A 21,853-nucleotide genomic window follows, 5' to 3' on the forward strand; every position below is an offset into this window, starting at 1 on the left:
TTTTTCTTTTTTAAATTTATTTTTATTATTTATTTATTGATTTATTTTCTGGAGACAGAGTCTCACTCTGTTGCCCAGGCTAGAGTGCAATGGTGCGATCTCGGCTCACTGCAACCTCCGCCTCCCGGGTTCAAGCGATTCTCCTGCCTCATCTTTCGGAGTAGCTGGGATTACAGGCACATGTCACCATGCCCGGCTAATTTTTTTGCTTGTTTTTTTTTTTTTTTTTAATTTTTAGTAGAGATGGGTTTTCACCGTGCTAGCCAGGACGATCTCCTGACCTTGTTATCCGCTCGCCTCGGTCTCCCCCAAAGTGCTAGGATTACAGGTGTGAGTCAACAAGCCCAGCGGGAAAAATACTTTCAACAATTCTTTTTTCCTTTCCATTGCCTGTCAGATCTTTGAAAATACACACACAAACACACACATACACATATATTTATAATGAAAGTAGGTGAACGTCATAATAATTTTACGGAGGTGAAGTTGTATATACATTGGCTTACTTAACCATTACCTAAATTTCCTGTACACTGGTGTTATGGCTACTGTTAAAGGGAAAGAAAAAGAGGAAAAAGAACGGGTCACGATCACCACTATAAGAAATTTGCATAACTGATTGGACTTTCTTTTGCCAAAAAAAAAAAAAAAAAAAGAAAGAAAACAAGTACCTTTATTACTCCTATACGATAACTGAGAAAACCAGGAGTCAGAAATACTAAACAATTTGCTCCAGTTTAATTTTCTGATAGGCTGGAATCGTGGCAGTTAGTAAATCAATTGTAACCTCTCAACCCTTCCTCTTGAATTTCATACTTACACCATTACGTGTATTTAATTTTATTTTTTACTGTGGAAATGACATTTTAAATGGAAAGAAAATTGTCTTTATAGTAATAATTTTCCATCAGTGTAATAAAATATTATTATAAGCAGTTGTACTTCTTTTTAATTCTTTTACCTTTTTGCACACTTAGTCAATACATATGTGTTGAAGATTCTGTTTTGGTTGTTGGCTGGTCATTAAGGCTGTAAGGTACTGAGTCCAGAAGCCCCTAATTGGGTGGAGTTGGTGGGAAAATAATGTTAATGACATAACCACACTATTAGAGAATAAAGGTGCTGCGATAGGGGATCGCCAGGGAGAAAATAGGATTGTCAAACAGAGAAATCCAATTGAGACCTTCCTCAGCTTCACACCCTCCCTAGGCTCCCCATCACTCTCCTGCAAGTTTTGCTTACAGCCTATCCTAGGGGTCTTGCTCACCATGTCCAAAATCTAAGATTATGGAGCTCTCTCTCTGTCTCTGTGTCTCTCTCTTAGTAGTTTTATTAAAGAAAATAATTCACACCCCATAAAATTTACCCATTTAAAGTGTACAATTTACAGACACAAAAATGTGTATGCAATCTAGTAAGTGCGATATGTTAGTCATGATTATTATAACCTCTGTATTTATTTGTATAATTTAGATGTAAGCATAGTTTTATTTAAATTTGTTACAAAAGATTAAGAAATAATATTTACACAGCTGTGCAATTATCACTGCAGTCAATTATAGAACACTTTCATCACCCCTAAAAGAAACCATGTACTCACCAGCAGTCACCTCCTTTTTTCTCCACCTCACCCCACCAGTCCCAGCAAAGCAGCCATCTGCTTACTGTCTCTAAGAATTTACCTATTCTGAACATTTCATGCAAATAGAATCATACATTATGTGGTCCTCTGTGACTTACTTTCCCTGTTTAGCAAAATGTTTTCAAAGTTAATCTATATTATAGGAAACATCAGTACTTTGTTCCTTCTTATGATTGAGTGATATTTTATTATTCATAATAGACATGACATATCTGTTTATGCATTCCTGTGTTGATGGATATTTATTCTTTCCCACATTTTGGGTTATAGGAAATAATGCTGCTATGAACATTTGTGCACAAGTATGTGTGTGGACATACGCCTTCATTTCTCTACGGCAGCAGTCCCTAACCTATTTGGCACCGGGACCGGTTTTGTGGAAGACAATTTTCCACAGACGGAACTGTTCCACCTCATATCTTCAGGCGTTAGTCGGATTCTCTTAAGGAGCACACAACCTACATCCCTCCCCTGCGCGTTTCAAAATAGGGTTCGTGCTCCTATGAGAATCTAATGCTGCTGCCGATCTGACAGGAGGCGGAGCTCAGGCAGTAAGGCTCCCAGCCCGTCACCTCCTGCTGTGCGGCCGAGTTCCTAACAGACCACAGGCAGATACCGGTTTGCAGCCGGGAAGATAGGGACTCCTGCTTACGGTGTATATCTAGAAGTGAACTTGCCGTCTAACAGAGTAAGTCTATGTTTTATCTTTTGAGGAATTGCCCCACTGTGCTTTAAAGTGACGGCACCATTTTACATTTCCTCCTGCAGTGTATATAAAAGTTTAATTTCTTCACAATTTACCAACATTTGTCATTATCTGTATTTTTAAAATTACAGCTATCCCAGTGAGTGTGAAGTGATATCTCACGGGTTTGATTTTCTTTCCTTTCCTTTTCTTTTTTTCTTTTTACTTTTCTTTTTGAGGCGGAGTCTCTCTCTGTCGCCCAGGCTGGAGTGCAGTGGCCGGATCTCGGCTCACTGCAAGCTCCGCCTCCCGGGTTCACGTCATTCTCCTGCCTCAGCCTCCCAAGTAGCTGGGACTACAGGCACCCGCCACCGCGCCCGGCTAGTTTTTTGTATTTGTAGTAGAGACTGTTGTTCACCGTGTTAGCCAGGATGGTCTCTGTCTGCTGACCTCGTGATCCGCCCGTCTCGTCCTCACAAAGTGCTGGGATTACAGGCGTGAGCCGCCGCACCTGGCCGGGTCTAATTTTCATGTCCCAGATTCACCAATAATGTTCACTATATTTTCACACGCTTTTTGGATATTTGCAAGTCTCCTTTTGAGTATTGTTTATTCAGTTTGTTTGCTCTTTTTTAATTGAGGTGTTTGTCTTTTCACTATTGAGTTACAAGATTTGTTCTATATGATCTAGATAAAAGTCTTGTGTCAAGCATATGACTTGACAAATTAGTTTCTTTATTATGTAGATTGCTTTTTTCACTTTATGATGTTGTCCTTTGAAACATACACATTTTAAATTTAATGAAGTCCAATTGGTCTATTTTTTCTTTGATGTTTGTGTTTTGGGTGGCAGATACGCTTTTAACATTTGCACTAAGGTATTTCTCTAGACTCTGGGCGCCTTTAAAAGACCACTCTATTAATTGTTACATCAGTAGTCCATAGTGATAATCAAAAATTAGTTTCTCAATAGGAAGATTACATTAAATAAGATATTTGAATCAGTCACTGAGACAACTTACAAAAATCATTCACAGTGCTTCTTTATAGAAACCAAAATTCTGTTTGAGAGTAGGGCTAAGTATCAAGAGCAGTGAATATAAAGCCAGGTGTTCTCAGTTTGGATTATAGCTAATCTATCCTCTAGCTGCACGGCATATATGCATCTCAGTTTCCTTAATCGCCAACACAGTTAGCATAATGATTATTTTCCCAAAGTTTGTTGTAAAAATAAAATAATACATAAAACCTACACGAAAGTGCACTTTTATACATACTATTACTTAAATAGTCCTATCTTAAATTAAAACATTTACCCTCATGTCTTGATAACACAAATAAATAGAGAGGTGAAAATAACGATAGCTAGCATGCTACGCATTTTCACCTCTCTTTATTTGTGTTATCAAGATGTGAGGGTGCTTTAATTTAAGATAGGACTATTTAAGTAATAGTACGTATTAAAATAAAGTGAATGGAAATAAAATAGTCTTGAAATTATAGTGAAATAAAGGTAAATCTTTCTGTAGCATCTAATTTTATAATTTAAAAAGTTAAAAGTAATATTTTCTATAAAGTATCAAATGCCACTGCCACATCAATGAGCAAAAATATCTAAAATTTCAAGCCAAAATTAAACCTGATGAAAATGAATTGATAGTAAACACATATTTTCTAGAGGTCCCAATTTCTAATTGATGTGACATTAAGAAATTAATTTAGGTTGGGTACAGTGGCTCACACCTATAATCCCAACATTTTGGGAGGCCAAGGTGGGCAGATTGCTTGAGCTCAGGAGTTCAAGACCAACTTGGACAACATGTAGAAACAGCCATCTCTACCAAAAATACAAAAAAAAATTAGCTGGGCATGGTGGCATGCTCTTGTGATCCCAGCTACTTAGGAGGCTGAGGTGAGAGGATAATTTGAGCCTGGGAGGCAGAGGTTGCAGTCAGTCACAGCATTCCAGCTGGGATGACAGAGTAAGACCCCATCTCAAAACACAAACCAATAAAAAAAAATTAATTTGGTATATTGCTTGTAACAAAAATGAAATAATAATACATATTTTTAAATTTGGCTATTTTTATTCTGATAAAAATGAATTCACATTAATTTTAAATAAGATAAACATAATCTTTTACATCTTATCATTTTATCTACCATTTACTCCTTTATTTTATGTATGTATTAGTTCATTCTCATGCTGCTATAAAGAAATACCTGAGACTTGGTAACTTACAAAAAAAAGAGTTTTGGTTTGCTCACGGTTATGCAGACTATACAGGAAGCATGGTTGGGGAGCATCATTACAATTATGGCGAAATCGAAGGGGATGCAGGCACATCTTCACATGGCCAGAGCAGGAGGAAGATAGAGAAGGGGGAGGTGCCACACACTTTTAAACAACTGAATCTCAGGAGCACTCACTCACTATCATGAGAGCAGACCAAGAGGAAAACCACCCTCATGCTCCAATCACCTCCCATCGGGCACCACCTCCAACATTGGGGATTACAATTTGACATGAGATTTTAACAGGAACACAGACCCAAACCATATCAATGTATTTGTTTTTAGTCTTTTTTTGTCTGCATTTTGTGAGTATATATATAAAGGAACATTTTGATATAGTAATTTGATTTATTATGTTTGATGTATATCCATACACATATGCATATGGAGAAGAATCCAGATTGTATCAAAAACTATAGAATGTACTCTGTTTCTTTTTTCTTCAATATCAAAATGTCCATCATAATCTTACTACATAGTATAATTTGTATTTTCATTTTCTCAATTTTTCATATTAAACACCATGGAACTTTTAGTTATTATAAGCCATATATATATATATAGTCACATATGCCCAGTTTTCTAGGAATGTTTGCCTATATGTAAATAGTAAATCAAATCATTCCCTCTATTTGTTTTTCACTCAATTTTTAGTGTATTCATATTTCTGAGCTTATACTCTCAGCATACATGTATAATATTTTAATTATCCATTACTAAGTGAAAAAAATCCCAAATTGCCTCCAATCTTTAGCTAACAATTTAACATTGTGATGAACATTCTCCTATATGTCTTTAAATCATAATTTTCCAGGAAGATGTATCTCCTTATAAATAGGAATAAAATTTTGGGGTAATGAATTATATTTGCCTGAGTAAAATAAATTTATATTTTCACCCTCAGTGCATAAATGTTCATATTCATACATTCTCCAGTGCTGTAAGGCATTTTATAGTTGTTTACATTTTGCCATTCTGTTAAAGATAAATTGAACCCATTATTGCTTTAATTTGCATTTTCTTAACTACGAGTGACTTTGAACATCTCTTCATATGCTTATTTATATACTTTTCCATTTTTTTTCTGTAGAAGTTTCTTTTTTTGTTTTTTTTTTTGTTTTTTTGGCAGAATTATCTTGAATGTTATGAGGTTTTTTTTTAGTGTGTATTAATATAGTTATTAAGCAAATTTCCATTGTGGTTATCAGTTGATCTCAGGACTATGATTCTTTCTTTCATATATCTTTTTTAAAATTGAGGTTTTCTTTTATTCAACTAGGATATTAATTTAAAGATTAATTTGGGAATAGCTGTCTTTAAAATATGATAATATTCTCTGTGAAACATAGACTATCTTCATAATAATGCAAATGACTTTATTTATTTGAATTGAATGACTCTTTCACTAAGATCTGTTTATATCACCTTCTCATCCTTTCAAAATTTTTCAAATTTCCTGATATTACCACACTGTTGCTATATGATTCTATTTTATAGAAATAAAACTAAGGCACAGATCAGCTAAGTAACATTCATAAAGTAGTGCTAATAGAAGATAGGTTCCTAATTCAAACCCAAACCAAACAGATTTTTTCTCCAGCATCTGTCTTTGCAGCACTAACTCTTGCTTTCTAAGCAAAATATTAGTGATATACTAGAATATTAGTAAAATATGACATCCCTTTTTACATTCAGATTTTTTCATTTGTTTTTTAAACTCTTTTTTAAATTGACAAAAAAATTGTATTATTTGAAGTTGCTTACTAGATAAGAAAATGTAACATGGCAGCTTCTTTACATCTGAAAAACAGGTTATTTAGATTTTGTGTCACCTGATTCATTAGGATGTATTATTATGTTATCAGGCATATTTGATGTTTAAGGTTCTTTGTCGTCTACAGATGACAAAGGGTTTTAGTCATTTAGATCAGAAAATAAAAGACTATACTTGGTTTGAGCAGATGATCATTATTATTGCTACTCATGCTTACTCATGTCAGAGTTGACATGAATAGTCTAAAATTTTTACTTTTATTTATTGTCATTTCATTTTCAGGGTGCTTATTCTAAAAAGGGCTAGTTTTCATGCTGTAAAACATTGACCAGTTAATTTATGATTAACTTATTCACTTAGTTACTAATATTTTCAGGAACAATTTCATGGACATTCACAATACATAAGAAAAGCAACAATTTTAGCAAAACATCCTTTATATCTTTTTTTTTTTTTTTTTGAGACTGAGTCTGTCTTTATCACCCAGCCTGGAGTGAAGTGGTGCTCTCTCAGCTCACTGCAACCTCTACCTCCCAGGTTAAAGCTATTCTCATGCCTCAGCCTCTTGAGTAGCTGGGATTAGAATAGGTGCACACCACCACCATGCCTGGCTTTGTGTGTGTGTGTGTGTGTGTGTGTGTGTGATGGAGTCTCACTCTGTCACCCAAGATGGAGTGCTGTGGTGCCATCTCCGCTCACCACAACCTCCACCTCCTGGGTTCAAGCAATTCTCCTGACTTAGCCTCCCGAGTAGCTGGAATTACAGGCACGCGCCACCACACCCGACTAATTTTTGTATTTTTAGTAGAGACGGGGTTTCACCATGTTAACCAGGCTGGTCTTGAACTCCTGGCCTCAAGTGATCTGCCCACCTCGGCCTCCCAAAGTGCTGGGATTACAGGCAAGGCGTGAGCCACTGTGCCTGGTGTATTTTTTGTATTTTTGGTAGAGATGGGGTTTCACTATATTGGCCAGGCTGGTATCGAACTCCTGACCTCAAGTGATCCTCCCACCTTGGCCTCCCAAAGTGCCGCGATTACAGGTGTGAGCCACTGTGCCTGGCCTATATGTATCTTAAGTTATAAATAGTTGGTGCATTAAAATTGATTATGATAATTGACTTCTATTAAGAGTTGATATTTAAATAATATTTACCAATTATGTGAAATGTATGACAACTTAAACTCTAGATTAGATTTCTCATGTGCTTTTTGCATTTCTTGTTACTACTATATTAGATTTACCTAATTTACGATTTTATATTTTCAGACACGACATCAAGTACTTGAAGGCTTTTTCATGTAGTTTAAATGCTCAGAAAGTAAATGGACCCGTGGAGAGATTTCTTATAGAATATCATTTTCTGTGCTCCTTTGTATCTAAACAGAAACATACCATAATAAAAAAGACATTGCACGTTTGCACTTTCTTCATAAGAAATATGTTATGAGCTAAACGGGTATTTAACCTACTCTGACACTGATCAGAGAGACAGGTCCTTAAAATAAGCCACTTGAACTCAAAGAAATAGTATTAACTGGTCTTAACCAACAATATATAACCTCATTCCGCATTGAAATAACTATGTGGGCAGTTGACAGACATAGTGAGTCAAGGTGAACATAGACATAGTGCATCAAGGTGAACATGCACAGACATAGTGAGTCAAGGAGAAAATAGACATAGTGTATCAAGGTGAACATAGACATAGTGCATCAAGGTGAACATAGACACAGTGTATCAAGGTGAACATGCACAGACACAGTGCATCAAGGTGAACATGGACACACACAGTGTATCAAGGTGAACATGTACAGACATAGTGCATCATCAGCGTGAACATGGACAGATGTAGTGCATCAAGGTGAACATACACAGACATAATGTATCCAGGTGAACAAGAAGAGACATAGTATATGGAGCTGAACATGGACAGACATAGTGTATGGAGATGAACATGGACAGATATAGCCTATTGAGGTGAACACTTATATCCTGTTTTCACTGTTTGTTGGGGTGGACACCATGTGTTGTGAATACATAATCTGTGACCATAATTTGATTATATAAAAATATTTAAATATTCCTTTAACACTGAATCCAGATGAGTTGTGCAGGTGATCGCCCACTGTTTTATTGAATAATCCAGTGGTGTGTGAACTGGCAGTTAGTTCCATCTTCTATTTGCTTAGGGATGCCTCATCTTGCTTGCTTTATACACAGCTGATGCTCTATCAGCACTGTCCTAAAGCACTTCTTTCTAGAAGTTCTACAGCTCAAATAATACCTAACATGGTTAAAAAAGAAAATCTTCTCACCTACAATGATTTCAATGATAAATAGAAACTGTGTACTTTCTTTTATTTCTGAATACAAACATGGCAGGAGCCAATTCATGTTCTGCATTGGGAGGATTTATTAAATTGTAAGTTGAAATACCTACCACCAAGTCCAAATAATGGCAATTGCTCTTTGATACTATGTAATTCATATTGTGAAATGTTGAATAGTATCATTTGAGAAAGAATTGTTAGTAAACACATTGTGTTTTTCTTACATAACACATAATTTAGTATTATTGTTGTGTTTGACATTATAAACGTCTTGGCAGTAACATTGCACGTACTTATCTTTGCTGTATAAGGGCATAACCTTTGAAGACTGCCTCTTTGATTTTCTTAAATTTTCTGTCCTAAGCTGAAAAATCATAACACATTCAGAGAAAATATAGAAAATATATTTTATTAGAACTGCCACTGTGTTTCTATAAAAATTGAATGAAAACCTTGATAACATTGCATTCATTTGTTAAAACAAATTACTCAAAGAGATCACACTGCAAATTAAAGACAAATGGATTACTGAGCCACTAAGTTCCAACTCAAACCTGTTTTCAGATACCTGTGTGAAAAACTCATACTTGCTGATTTATTTGTACTTGCACGATTGTATTCACCACAAACTTCTGTATTTCTTTTTCTGAGTTCTGTGGTTGCATTTTTATCATTACCATTTTGGGGCCAGTAATTCATCTTAAGTGGAACAAAGATAAAATATCCCAAAATTGTAATAATAATTTAAGTTTAACAAACACAACCAGTAATACACAATTGATATGTAAAGGTAAAATCACTTTACCCTGTTAACTAAATTTATTCAACACAAACTGACTGATCTCTCCTTTGTGTTATCTTTGCAAACATAACATTCCCCCGATATCTCTCTCTCTCTGTATATATATAGATATAATTAAATGTATATATAGAAGAGTATTATATGTATAGAAGAGTATTAAGAAGTGTATTATGTATTAAATATCCTTCTACCCTGGCGTATTTGACTTTGCAATTTTCCTATATCTTCCTTAATTATTAGATTCTCTTATTTCATTAAATGAGCCACCTTTAACATACGTGTGTATGTGTGTGTGTATATGTGTATATATATAACATATATGTACACACACCTATATGTGTTTATACATATATATGCAGAAATATATAGACACACACATACACAACACATAAGTATTTAAAATGGTTCATTTAATGAAATAATAAGAGCATCTAATAATTAAAGACAATACTGAAAAATTGTGAAGTCAAATACGCCAGGGTAGAAGGGTATTTTATCTTTCTTAAAGCTTAAGATATTATTGCATAAAACTTTCTTATGTCTTTGGGATTACTGATAAACATAAAAATGAAAAAAATACATAAATTGACTTTTATTTAAAATATTGGTAGCTGAAGCTAAATAAAATAACCCCCAAAATCTCAGCTAAGCATATAAAATAACCAAATCATACATGTAGTACAAAGGACAAACAAAAATGTAGAGAACCATTAACATGCTGCAGCAAACCTTTAGTAGAAATATGACCAAATTCTCTATTCTAGCCCATGTTTCATTTTGGGGGATTTTGAGAACTGATCTATTTATCTGACAAGCCCAGACAGAAAGAGAAAGCAATATACTCAAACAATGGACTTCAAACAACAGAATATCTCTGTGTACTTTTAAGTGCAGTGATTAAAAAAAAAAAAAAAACAACAAAAACCTGGGCCTCTTATAATCATTAGGAAGGTGAAGGATTAGACTTGCTGAAGTGGCCGTTCCCAGAGGAACCCTGGAGGATTGAGTACCAGAAACTACAGCAAAGGTCACAGAGATAAACAAACTAGTCAACACATTGCAGTTGTCACTGTAATGAACACATTTCCTGGTGCTTGGACTTTGTTTCAATCACTTAAGTTCCAATGTATCGAAGATATAATTAGCTATGCCTACATAATTTCTCCGTTCATTGTGCCCTTTGACTACCATAGCAAGAAGTATATACTAAATTTCACGAGGAAGATACTTTTTGAGGAGAACTTTTCTAAAGTGAGATTGAAGAGAAATTACAAAGTGGAAGGGAGAATTAGATATCAGAGGAAAAATGGTTTGCATTTTCACATAATGTTTGTATATACAGGTATAGTCATAGAACAGATATCTACAAGGTTTCGCGGGGATACAGCTCTATACCTCCTGTCTCGCAGCTACTGCAAGTAGGCAAAGACACATATTCACAAGCATTTCAGTCTTTGAATAAGTCTTTGATGTCTGGAGTACATGCAATGGAGTTTTTGATAGTAACAAAATTATTAATAGCATATTAAATAATTTAAAGCTCATATTAAAATTGATATTAATATTTTAGAGGCCCAATATAAAATAAAATCAGGAGATACCATTGTCATATTTCTAGTAATGGTTTGCTACAATATGTTACAGGTTCTCTATATGTTTTTATTTGTCACTTTTACTACTTGTTAGATTTCGGTTCTCTAACTCTTTAGAAGAATAGAAGGGGAAATGAGAATTCAGGTGAATTTTCTCTTTCTCCAATTAATTGAAACTTAAATTCAGTATTGCTTTAAAGCCCAGATGGTTGTATAATGACTATATTTTAAAAACATTTCTAACTATTTTAGTTAGAATATCTTATTATCATCTAGAGATAGGTTTCTTTATGGAACTGGAATCAAGACCATTATAAAGATTCAGAAATGTTTTAGTTTAGCTTGCGCATTATGGGCTAGTCTGATATTATTGTATAGTTATTACTGTTCAGGATATGTTTACAAAAATATTTCCAGGGCAAAGTGCAAAGATCACAATAAGAAGCAAACATATTTGTCTCCCTTGTTTTTTTTTTATTTCAGTCAGTCTTCCTCATATGAATCGATTGTTGTATTATATTGCAAGAAATACTTTTCATGCAGAGATTTAAGCTGAAAATGCATACAAGCTCTGTCTCTGAGTTAAGGTTTTGAAACTAGTATTTTATATGTCTCAATGATTTGAACTTTTTGTCAGCAGTCAACAAAATACTTAGGAATTTTACAGCAAATCTTCTCTCTAAGAGTTTACCACTCTGGATCCTTAATGCCACAGATATAGGAGAGAATGTAGTTTGCCACCACTTTAGTTAGTATTGTGAAACATAATCTGGTACAAAATGTATGTTTCAAGTTTTCTTCATATAAAGGAAAAAACAAGCAACAACAAACAACAACAATGAAACTCAAGAGTTCCAATTTCCTCATATTAAACATCCTTAAGCTTTATATAATCTGCATTAATGTATACTTCTCTATATAGCAGTTCAGAACTAGTAAGGATATAAAAAACACACAGTAACAAGCAGTTTAATGTAAAGGTTTAATAGCTATGATAAAATGAAACCTATAGCATATAAGGAAGCTCAACATGGGAGAGTATCCAAGGGAAGATAATCTCAGAAGAGGTTGAGACCTAGCTGGAGAAGATATAATTCACTGTCTACAATATTCACTTGCTTGGCAAGGCTGGAGCTAGTCTATTGCTATTGAGAAAGCAGTAGGCCACCTTCTCTTCTGGAGTACAGGTAAGAAAACAAGAAATAGACTGGGCATGGTGACTCACGCCTGTAATCCCAGCAGTTTGGGAGACTGAGGCGAATGGATCATGAGGTCAGGAGTTTGAGACCAACCTTGCCAACATGGTGAAACCCTGTCTCTACTGAAAAACCAAAAAAAAAGTAGCTGGGCGTGGTGGCAGGTGCCTCTAATCCCAGCTACTCTGGAGGCTGAGGCAGGAGAATCGTTTGAACCCGGGAGGCGGAGGTTAGAGTGAGCCAAAATCGTGCCATTGCATTACAGCCTGGGCGAGAGGGAGAGACTCTGTCTCAAAAACAAAAACAAAAAAACAAAAAAAAAAAACAAGGAATAAGTAACAGGTATCACAGGTGTGCAGTGGGAATCTGAGCAGAGTAGGTGCAGGTAGCCATCTGAGAATACAGGCTGTGTAGGTCCCGTGGAAAGAGTGGCAGGTGATGGGTGATCCTTCTGGCCACAAGCTGCAGATAGGCTGTACAGAGGCTTACAGAGGAAGTGCAGGCACCACCAGTAGAGCAAGAGACATTATGGCGAGTAGGCCACATGAGTTGTTTGGTGATCAGTGCAGCTGGTAGTTTTCAGTGTCCAGATGTCTACAGAAAAGTTATCAACAGGCCTACTCTACCCAAACACTAATTAACAGGAGATTCTCTTCCTCTTACAATGTCCTTGCAGAGCTCTCTCCTGAGAGAACATAATAACATGTTCACTTCAAAGGAGAAATATTCAAAGGGATACTATTGTTTATCCTATGCCATTCACTGAAGGGTACATTCAGAGCTGAAAGGCAATGAATTGATAATGAAGAACATGCTTAAGTTCTTGTTATTTATTATTTGGTTACTCCAAATAAGCATCCCTCTACATATATTTGAACTCCTCACTATAATAAGTCAACTCTACAAGTATACCTAAATGGCTCACATCTCTCCTTACAAGTGGAGAAGCTCTCACTCTTCTCCAAAATGAGAAGACACACATTTCCAACAGTTATTTTATCTATAAAAAGCTGCATTTCTCACTTCTCAAAATTGGCAGGTGGTTTAAATGAATAGTCTGATTCATTGACTATTCTTTTACCTAATACTGAATTGCAAATTAACCTCTAATAACTAGTATATAAAATACACAAAAACAAGGGCAACAAAGAGAAGGAATAAAAGATTGATTAGTACATAAAATAAATGCGTGAATATAACAAGAAGTAGGGAAAAACACAAGCTATTACACTTGGTGTTTCTGTAGTTGGTCATGGATCATAGATAATATCTAGACTTTGCTCTTCAAAGACCTATTTCATTTTGTTGTTGTTGTTGCTCTCAGCCAGAACCTCAGCTTGTCTTACAACTTTAGCTGATGGAATACTTGAATCATTGGCAACCCTTTATTCTGGAAAGGAGAAGTTGGGGAGAGATAGAGAGAGAGAGAGAGAGAGAGAGAGAATTAACATATTAACATTTGTATAATTGGGGAACCAACGTAGGGGTGGTATATGTGTATTCACCATATGAATCTTTTAATTATCAGTATGTTGAAAATGTTAGTTAAGAAGTTGACAAAAATAAAAACATAGAGTTACAGGAAGATAAAATCTGTGTATAAAGTCTTAAAGACATCCAAATACAAATGTCATTACATTTAAGTGTATTTCCACCTTTCCTCTGCTCCAATCAGAAAAAAAGTGAATTAATAAATTGGACCAGAATATTCAGATAACTTCTACTTAATGATTTCCTTTTTCTTGATGTAGAAGTAATGCAGTCCTTACTTTGTGAATAGTGAGTGTAGTATTTAATGTTATTTCACCTTGGCAGGCCCCTGGTGCCCAGCTTTTGATCAAACATTACTTTGGATGCTTCTGTGAGTGTTTTAATATGAGATTTATCTTTAAACAAGTGGATTAATTTATAACATTATCTTCAGAATATGGAACATATATACATAGTTCCAAAAGTTAAAATTATTCTGGAAAGCTGTATACAGAGCAGTATAACTCCCTTCTGCATGTCTTTTATCTCACTGCTCTCCACTCTTTGTATATATTCAATTTTAGTGTTTTCTGGTTATCCTTTCTAATTTTTTAGTTTTGTAAAGATAAGTGGATAAAACTACATTTTCTCATATTCCCTTCTGTCTTACTTAAAGATTAACACAGTGTATATAATCTTTCACATACTGTGTTTTGTTTTAACTCAACATGATCCTTTTCCCACAGACTCAGCCCTTTCTTTTTTTCCCTTCCCTTCCCTTCCCTTCCCTTCCCTTCCCTTTCCCTTCCCTTCCCTTCCCTTCCCTTCCCTTCCCTTCCCTTCCCTTCCCTTCCCTTCCCTTCCCTTCCCTTCCCTTCCCTTCCCTTCCCTTCCCCTCCCCTCCCCTCCCCTCCCCTCCCCCCCCCTCCCCTCCCCTCTCCCCTCCCCCCCCCTCCCCCCTCCCCTCCCCCCTCCCCTCAGTCCTCCCCTCTCCTCCCCTTCCCTTGCCTTTCCTTGCCTTCTCTCTTCTCTGTTTCTTTTCTTTCTTTTCTAATTTAGCCAATTTGATGGGCAAGCAATTGTGCTCCACTTTTAATTTTGTTTCCTAGTTAACTTGCATTTCCCTTATTATAAGTGAACTGAATACATTATTGCCATATATATGTTGAATATATTATTTTCATATATACCCATATTGGGTGTATATTAGAACCATTTGATATCTTTTTTGTGAATTGTTCATGTATTTTGCCCATTTATCTATATTGTTTTGGTCTTTTTGGCTCAACTTTTAAAAATTCTTTACATATTTGCAATATTACGCCATTAGGCCATATCTAAAATGTATGTTAAAAATAGTTTCATGTAGCTTGTCAATTGACTTTTGTCTTTGCTTATGGTATATTTTTCTAAAAAAAAAATTAATTTTATATAGTCAAATTTACCAATCCTTTTTAAAGTTTCTTCTGAAAGTCTTTCTGTACACTAAGGGCATAGAGGAACTCACTACAAAATATTCTGTTTTGAAGATAAAAAAATCTGAGTTTTACAGAGAATATTTACCTAAGCCCACAGAGCCAGTAATACCTGAGCCAAAACCAAATCTAAGTGATTTCAAAGGATGTGAGCAACAGCTTCACGTGGAACTGCCTGTTTGAGAAAATGGTACAATAGCTGTGCCTGAGAAATGAGAAGATGATGTCAAAGAGGTGATTCAAAGTCGTATCATGCCACACAATGTGATGTATAAGCACACATTTTAAAAAGATGTGGACTTCTTTTACTTTATGAGCCCTAAAACCTGGTGACATTTACCTCAATTTTGAAGGACACAAGAGGTATAAAATTATACCTGCTTTCACAAATATTTTTGGCACACATTAACTTGGGAAAGATGTACAAAACTAGTAGTACATCCAGTTCTTCACTGGAAAATAGTTTTAACGTTGTATTTGTTTTTCAACCAAGTTGTGTTTTTGATTTGTTAATTATTATCAATAATTTGTCAATTCCTGTTAGTTCTATCTTAAGCTAATTTGAGGATGAAGAGATACTTGGAAATCTTAAATTTTAGAAATGTCCTTTTGGAATTTGTGTATACAGCACAATAATATCGTGTGGATGTAACACCCCTCTCTTTGTGTTGTGCTAGACAAATGATAGGGCTAAAATATTACTGAGGGTCATTTTCCTCAGCCTTCCTAAAAAATAAAATGTGTGTGAATCCTGGGTATGCCTTTCTCTTTTCCATTTACCACCTGGGCTTTTACAACTGCAAAGACTACTTAAGAATTAGCTATCCCAGTTATTAATGGGAAAATGAGAGTGTTAATATATTAAGATAACTTTTTAGTCATTTTGAGACTGCTTTTCAGTTTATTTCTTAACATAATAATTTCACATTAGGAAAAAATAAAGCCATCAGAACATCCTCAGAAAGAAGCAGGATTTATATTATTCTAGGCTTATTGCGTGGAAATTGTTTTAGAAAAGCCAGAGTTCTGCGTGCCCCTCTGGGAACTTCAGATTCTTAGTTATGGTAGGATTTAGAGCAGAGCATTTGTGCTGACACATTAGGGAAAAGGCTAGCATTCTCATTCCATTTCTAATAAAGCAAAAACCAGTGTATAAAAATAAAAGCATAAAATATAAATTTTGTATTAAATACACACCTTCTAGATTGAAGGGGAGCTTTTTAATAAAATATTTCTATTAAGTTATTATGACTTGAAAACAATTATTTGTAAATTAAATACTAAATCCAACATTATAATAAATGTGTCTATATAATTAATACAAATACCTGTGCCAATGTTTAAAACGTAGTGGGAAAATTAAATCAAAGTTCTTATTTCCGTATCACAACTATGGTACTGAAAAAGACAAACATTTACTATTATATATGATGCGTTATATTAACCTACTACAGAGCCTGAAATATATTAAGACTTTAATAAACATGAAAGTTCTTTTTTCAATATTGAGATTTGACTATCTATAATTCATCAAAATGTATCCACGTACCAACTCTTTAAAAATCCTACGTAGTAATAAGGGAAAGACAAAAGTACTAACTATGAAGTATATTTTCACAGTTATGACCTATATACTACTTCAAAGCAAAAAAAAAAAAAAAAAGCAAAAATAGTCAAAAAGAAATGAATCTTCTAAATTCATTTACGCTGCTGCAAATCACAGAATGTCCTTTGTTTTTAATGCTAAGAGTGTACCATTATGTGTATATTCCACATTTTTTAATCTTTTCAATGATATAGATATTTCAAGAAAAGCATGAGACACGAACTCTGTTCTTGTGATCAAGGCTAATCTTTAGCCCAGCAATAGGCCTCTCTGTAAATTAACATTTTCCTGGGGAGTTCAGGCGTACTCTTACACATTTTTAATAATACAAAATATGACTAAAATCTGTGTCATTTATTGTAAAATATTGTAAAGAAGTACTTCGCCATGAATTGTGTAGTAGTAAAACACAGTACTTCATAATTAGAGCATAGAAATTGGTCCTTAAGGTATCTTGATGTGAACATCATCATTGTCAACTATTAGACATATTCGGTCAGCTTCTTTACCACTTTCAGTTTTTCTTGCTAGGATTTTGGTATAGAGTTAATGATTGATATAAAATTTCTAGCCAAAATGTTACCTTTAAAAAGTATTATTTTATAAATATACTTTTCATTATAACATTAGTTTTGAAATGTATTTATATATGGAAGCTTTCTTGAAAGACAATAATCTATAGGAGCTCAGAATCTCAGAAAGAGAAAACGCTGGCACATCTGCAATTCATTGCTGCTCCAGAGGCACATTTTATAACACAAGAGCTCAGCTTAAACACGGTGCTTAATTACTGAACAGCTATAATGAGTATAACACTGGAAAAATCATAGAATTCCGAATTTTGTAACCATTGTTAATCACTAAACTCAAATATCCCAGCCTTGACTAATTCCACATTCAATTTTTCCTTTTTATTGCTCACCTAAATTATCTTATATCCTGGACTAAGTTATAGGTCAAAACTCTCAAAGTGTCAGAAGGGAATCAATTGATGTAGCAAAAAAGATCATAGTAAGACTCCTTCACAGACCTAATCAGTACTATGGAACTAGGCAACACAATTATATCAAAAGAACAAAAAACAATCATGCCACAACATAAATCAAAGTCATGTGCATACTGAGGAAGGTCTTGCTCTTAGCTTTGATATTGTTCACTGGCTTCCTGGTTCTACTGTATCTGGCATCTGCTCTTCTTGTGTATGTAGATCAATGTTGTTGCTTTGTAATTAATTTGTATATTTGTTGTGAAGACAGATTTGATACTATCATTCTATATTTACAAAATATATCCCAATAGTTTATAGTTTTGGAATTTGCTTATTTATCTAGTGAATATTGAGCATCTAAAAATTTGGTAAGCCATTCACTTTCCACTTGGAAGTGCCTGGGCTAGAATAGAATTTTTAGCATATTCTAGTAGGATAATCTTATATTCTGACTAACATGGTAATAAGAATAATGCTTTCATTCTTAAGAAGGTGCCATCCCTCACTTGTACTCTATGTGGACAGACAAATCATTCCAAGAGAAGTGATGGATAAAATTGTGCACACAGAATTTGAAAAACTTATTTTCTTTATAGAATAAAGTGCTCAGCTTATCATAGCTTCCTTTTCTAATTTTCAAGCTAACAGACATACATAAAAATAAATTGTTTTCTATAAACAGGTATCAACTTAAATATACTTAGTAGAGCAGTCTACAAAAGAAAATGTCCTACAGAAAACTGTAGAAGATTATGAAAAATCTAAACCTAAGGAAACTACTATGTTTATTTGTATCAATGTATTTTATCCACAGTAGAAAAGGATTAGAATTCAGAATCTCTGACAAGTTGGCTAATGACCACATCTCAGGAGAGACTTAACTTTCATTGCAAAGTACAGCCATAAATATTATCTGTTTCTCCTGGGAATCTGTTTGCCCTTCTCAATCATTTCTCCCTTTCACTATTGCCAGTCTCTCAACCAGAAAAATAAAATATTTTACAGTATGTGTCAATTATTACTTTACTTTTCTTCCTAGTTTTACCAACTATGTATCTGTAAATAACATACTTTTCTCTTTTTATAAACATTTTATAATTTATTTTTCTATTTTTTAAAAAATAATTACTCAACATTGAGCTTGTGATGAAGCCATGTGTATTCATTATATTAATTAAGCAAAATATGTTTACATGTTACAATCTTGATGGACATTTCAGTTGTTTGTTCTTCTGAAGGTTATTCATGTGAACATTTTTATATATATTGAGAAGTGTTTTTCTGTAGTTCATACAAAGTACTATTATTGATGTGTCATAGCGTGAATGTAAAGTGTTTCCTCAAATGGTTGTACTAATTGATACTACTGCAAGCAATGAAGTAGTTACTCATCTTGCTACATATTACCACTTGGAATTCTCTCGCCTTTTAATTTTTTGCTGGTCTACTAGATTGGATAGCATCTGATTAATGTATATGATAAATACTTTTTTCATATAGCTAAGACTCTTTCTTTTGCAGAATTGGTTATTCAAGTATTTGCCCAATTTTTCAATGTTTTTATCTTTTGTCCTCTTAAATTGCAGACTACAAACACACAACTGTGCATGCATGTCTACATGTATGTGTGAGTGTGCATGGGTATTCTAGTTGCCAATTTTATGTGTAATTTCAGTTTATCTTTCAATGACTTTATGCTGCCTTTTATAAACATATCTTAGCAATTTCACTGAAAAATTTATCATCCTTTTTTCATAATTTATGTGTTTTCTGTCCCTTATTTAGGAAATTTACTCCTGTTCTACAATTATTAATTCAACTTCCTATATTTTCTCTATTCTTTAATAGCTTGCCTTTCACATTCGAGTATTAAAAACCTCGAATTTATGTTAAATGAAAGTGTAAGGATAACTATCAAATTTCTTTCTCATTTTTGTTGAAATACTAATTCTTATAGAAAAAAAAATTCACTTAATTACTATTTTCCCCACCCACCCACATTTCATGTCACAATTATGCAAAATAAGTTTCCATCTATATTTGAGTCTGTTTCTGGACTTTCTTTTTGTTCCATTGACATTTTTGTCTATATACAACAGACTTGGTGTCTTAGATTGCTGCACGTTTATTCTTGATTTGTGGTAGACAAACCATAGTATCCATATATTCTCCCTTTCTTCATAATCTTCCATGTTTTCAGGTGTATCTGGTTTCTCTTCATTTGGATGCTCTATTGATTGCTTTTTCCATGACATATCACAGAATGGTTAATATAATACTTCAAAAAGTTTTTCATTTGTGCCATACATTGAAACCAATATAATTAGTAAAGTGTACTTGGGTAAAAGAATGCAGTTATGCCCATGTGAAGTGAGCAGCCTCTGTAGGAGTGGGATATATTCCTGTCTGACTAAAGTACCATTCACTAATTTCAAAGCTAAATGATCAATATTTTCATCCGATTGTAACCTGTTCATAATGCAGTCATGCTGAATGGTGTACTTGTTAATTTGGGCAGTTACGATTTTGAGACATGTTTTATCTAGCATGTGTTTTAGACTAAAGTATAATTCTGGTTTGGCTAGTATTGGATCTCTTCTCTAAATAGAATTCAATTTCTGTTATCTGTTTTTGAGATAGTTTTTTGGAGACATGGATGTTGTATTTCCTATTAATTTTGCTTGGTTTCTAGTACAATGTTCTATACTAAACTGTTTAATTACAAATTTGTGAAAGTTTGGATTTTTAAACAACATGTTTTTCTAGATGCAGAAACAGTACCCCAAAACTAAAATAAGAATTGAAAGCTTTCTTTCTGTTTCTTCCTTTCTTTTCTTTAGCACAATTTATATATTAGTTCTAAAGTTTTTTTCAAGTGCTATGGGCACTAGATCATGGTTAAAAGAATTATATTTTGTAATACTGCTTCACGTCTGTGGGATGCAGCCTTCTCTGTAAAGATTTTATTATTGCTAAAGGCAAGAAACACTTTATTTCCAACATCAAAAGTAAGGAAAATGTTGGTCATTTTAGCAGTCCAGGAATATATAATGGAATCAGGATTACCTCAGGAGATAGAAGTTAACATTTGTAAACTATGAAGAGTTTAAAATTGTTGTTCTTTTTGTAGACCGTGCATAACTTTCTCTATTCTAACTTTTTAATCCCTTCAACTCCACAGCTGTGCATGAACTGTTAGAAGTAAAAGTGAATAGTTCAGGATAAACAACAGCTGCACTCCTATATTCTTGGATACAGACCCAAGTTTTCATACTAGAGGGAATAAAATACAAGATTTGAGAAAACACTGGACAAGGTAATAAGCATAATTTCTCATATATAGAAGGAACACATTTTTAAATGTAACATTTTAAATTTAAAATTTTAAATGTAAAGTTTAAATTCATTCTTGTTTTATTTTAAATTTAACTGTATTGTAACTGCTGTAGTGAAAAGGCATATAGAATTAGGCTCGAGAGTATGGACTTGTTTTCAAAATTCTAGTTTTTTACCTGTGTTTAACTGGTTGGTGATATTTTTCATCTTTTGAATCTATGTATTTACATGCAAGATGAGAAAATATTGACCTCATTATTATTCTTTAAAATAATGGTTTATAATGTATGCTTATTATTATATCATTGCAAAATTTATCATATATATTATATATGTATTTTTACAGTGCTATTTAAGAAAAGTTAGGTTGATAATTAATATACACTTAAAAATTAAGTAGTATTTTTCTTTAAAATATGAGCTGAAAGTTCTTTTCTATTGTTATTTATGAGTGCTATATTTTATTACATACTATATAACTTGATATTCTTTCATGGAATATCAACATACTATGGTTGGAAATATAAAGGATATTATTAGTGCCTGCTTATGGTTTTCAGCTTCAGTATGTAACTCAGCTAAAGAATGTTCTAAAAGGACACAATTTTTCATCTTTCTAGTTGTGCATCATCAAATTTTGTATACATATACTAATAGAG

At 33.8% G+C, this 21,853-nt stretch overlaps 1 long non-coding RNA gene across 1 annotated transcript in view; it reads left to right on the forward strand.

Annotated features, from left to right (window-relative positions):
• Positions 1-2,186: 2,186 nt before the first annotated feature.
• Positions 2,187-21,853, forward strand: part of LOC126940295 (uncharacterized) — a 91,716-nt gene continuing 72,049 nt past the window's right edge. Inside the window, exons 1-2 of the long non-coding RNA XR_007720697.1 lie at positions 2,187-2,330; positions 21,040-21,174. This is a non-coding gene — a long non-coding RNA (uncharacterized LOC126940295). The remainder of the gene's footprint in view (positions 2,331-21,039; positions 21,175-21,853) is intronic.

This window comes from Macaca thibetana, chromosome 17 (genome assembly GCF_024542745.1).
Source record: "Macaca thibetana thibetana isolate TM-01 chromosome 17, ASM2454274v1, whole genome shotgun sequence".
NCBI lineage: Eukaryota > Metazoa > Chordata > Mammalia > Primates > Cercopithecidae > Macaca > Macaca thibetana.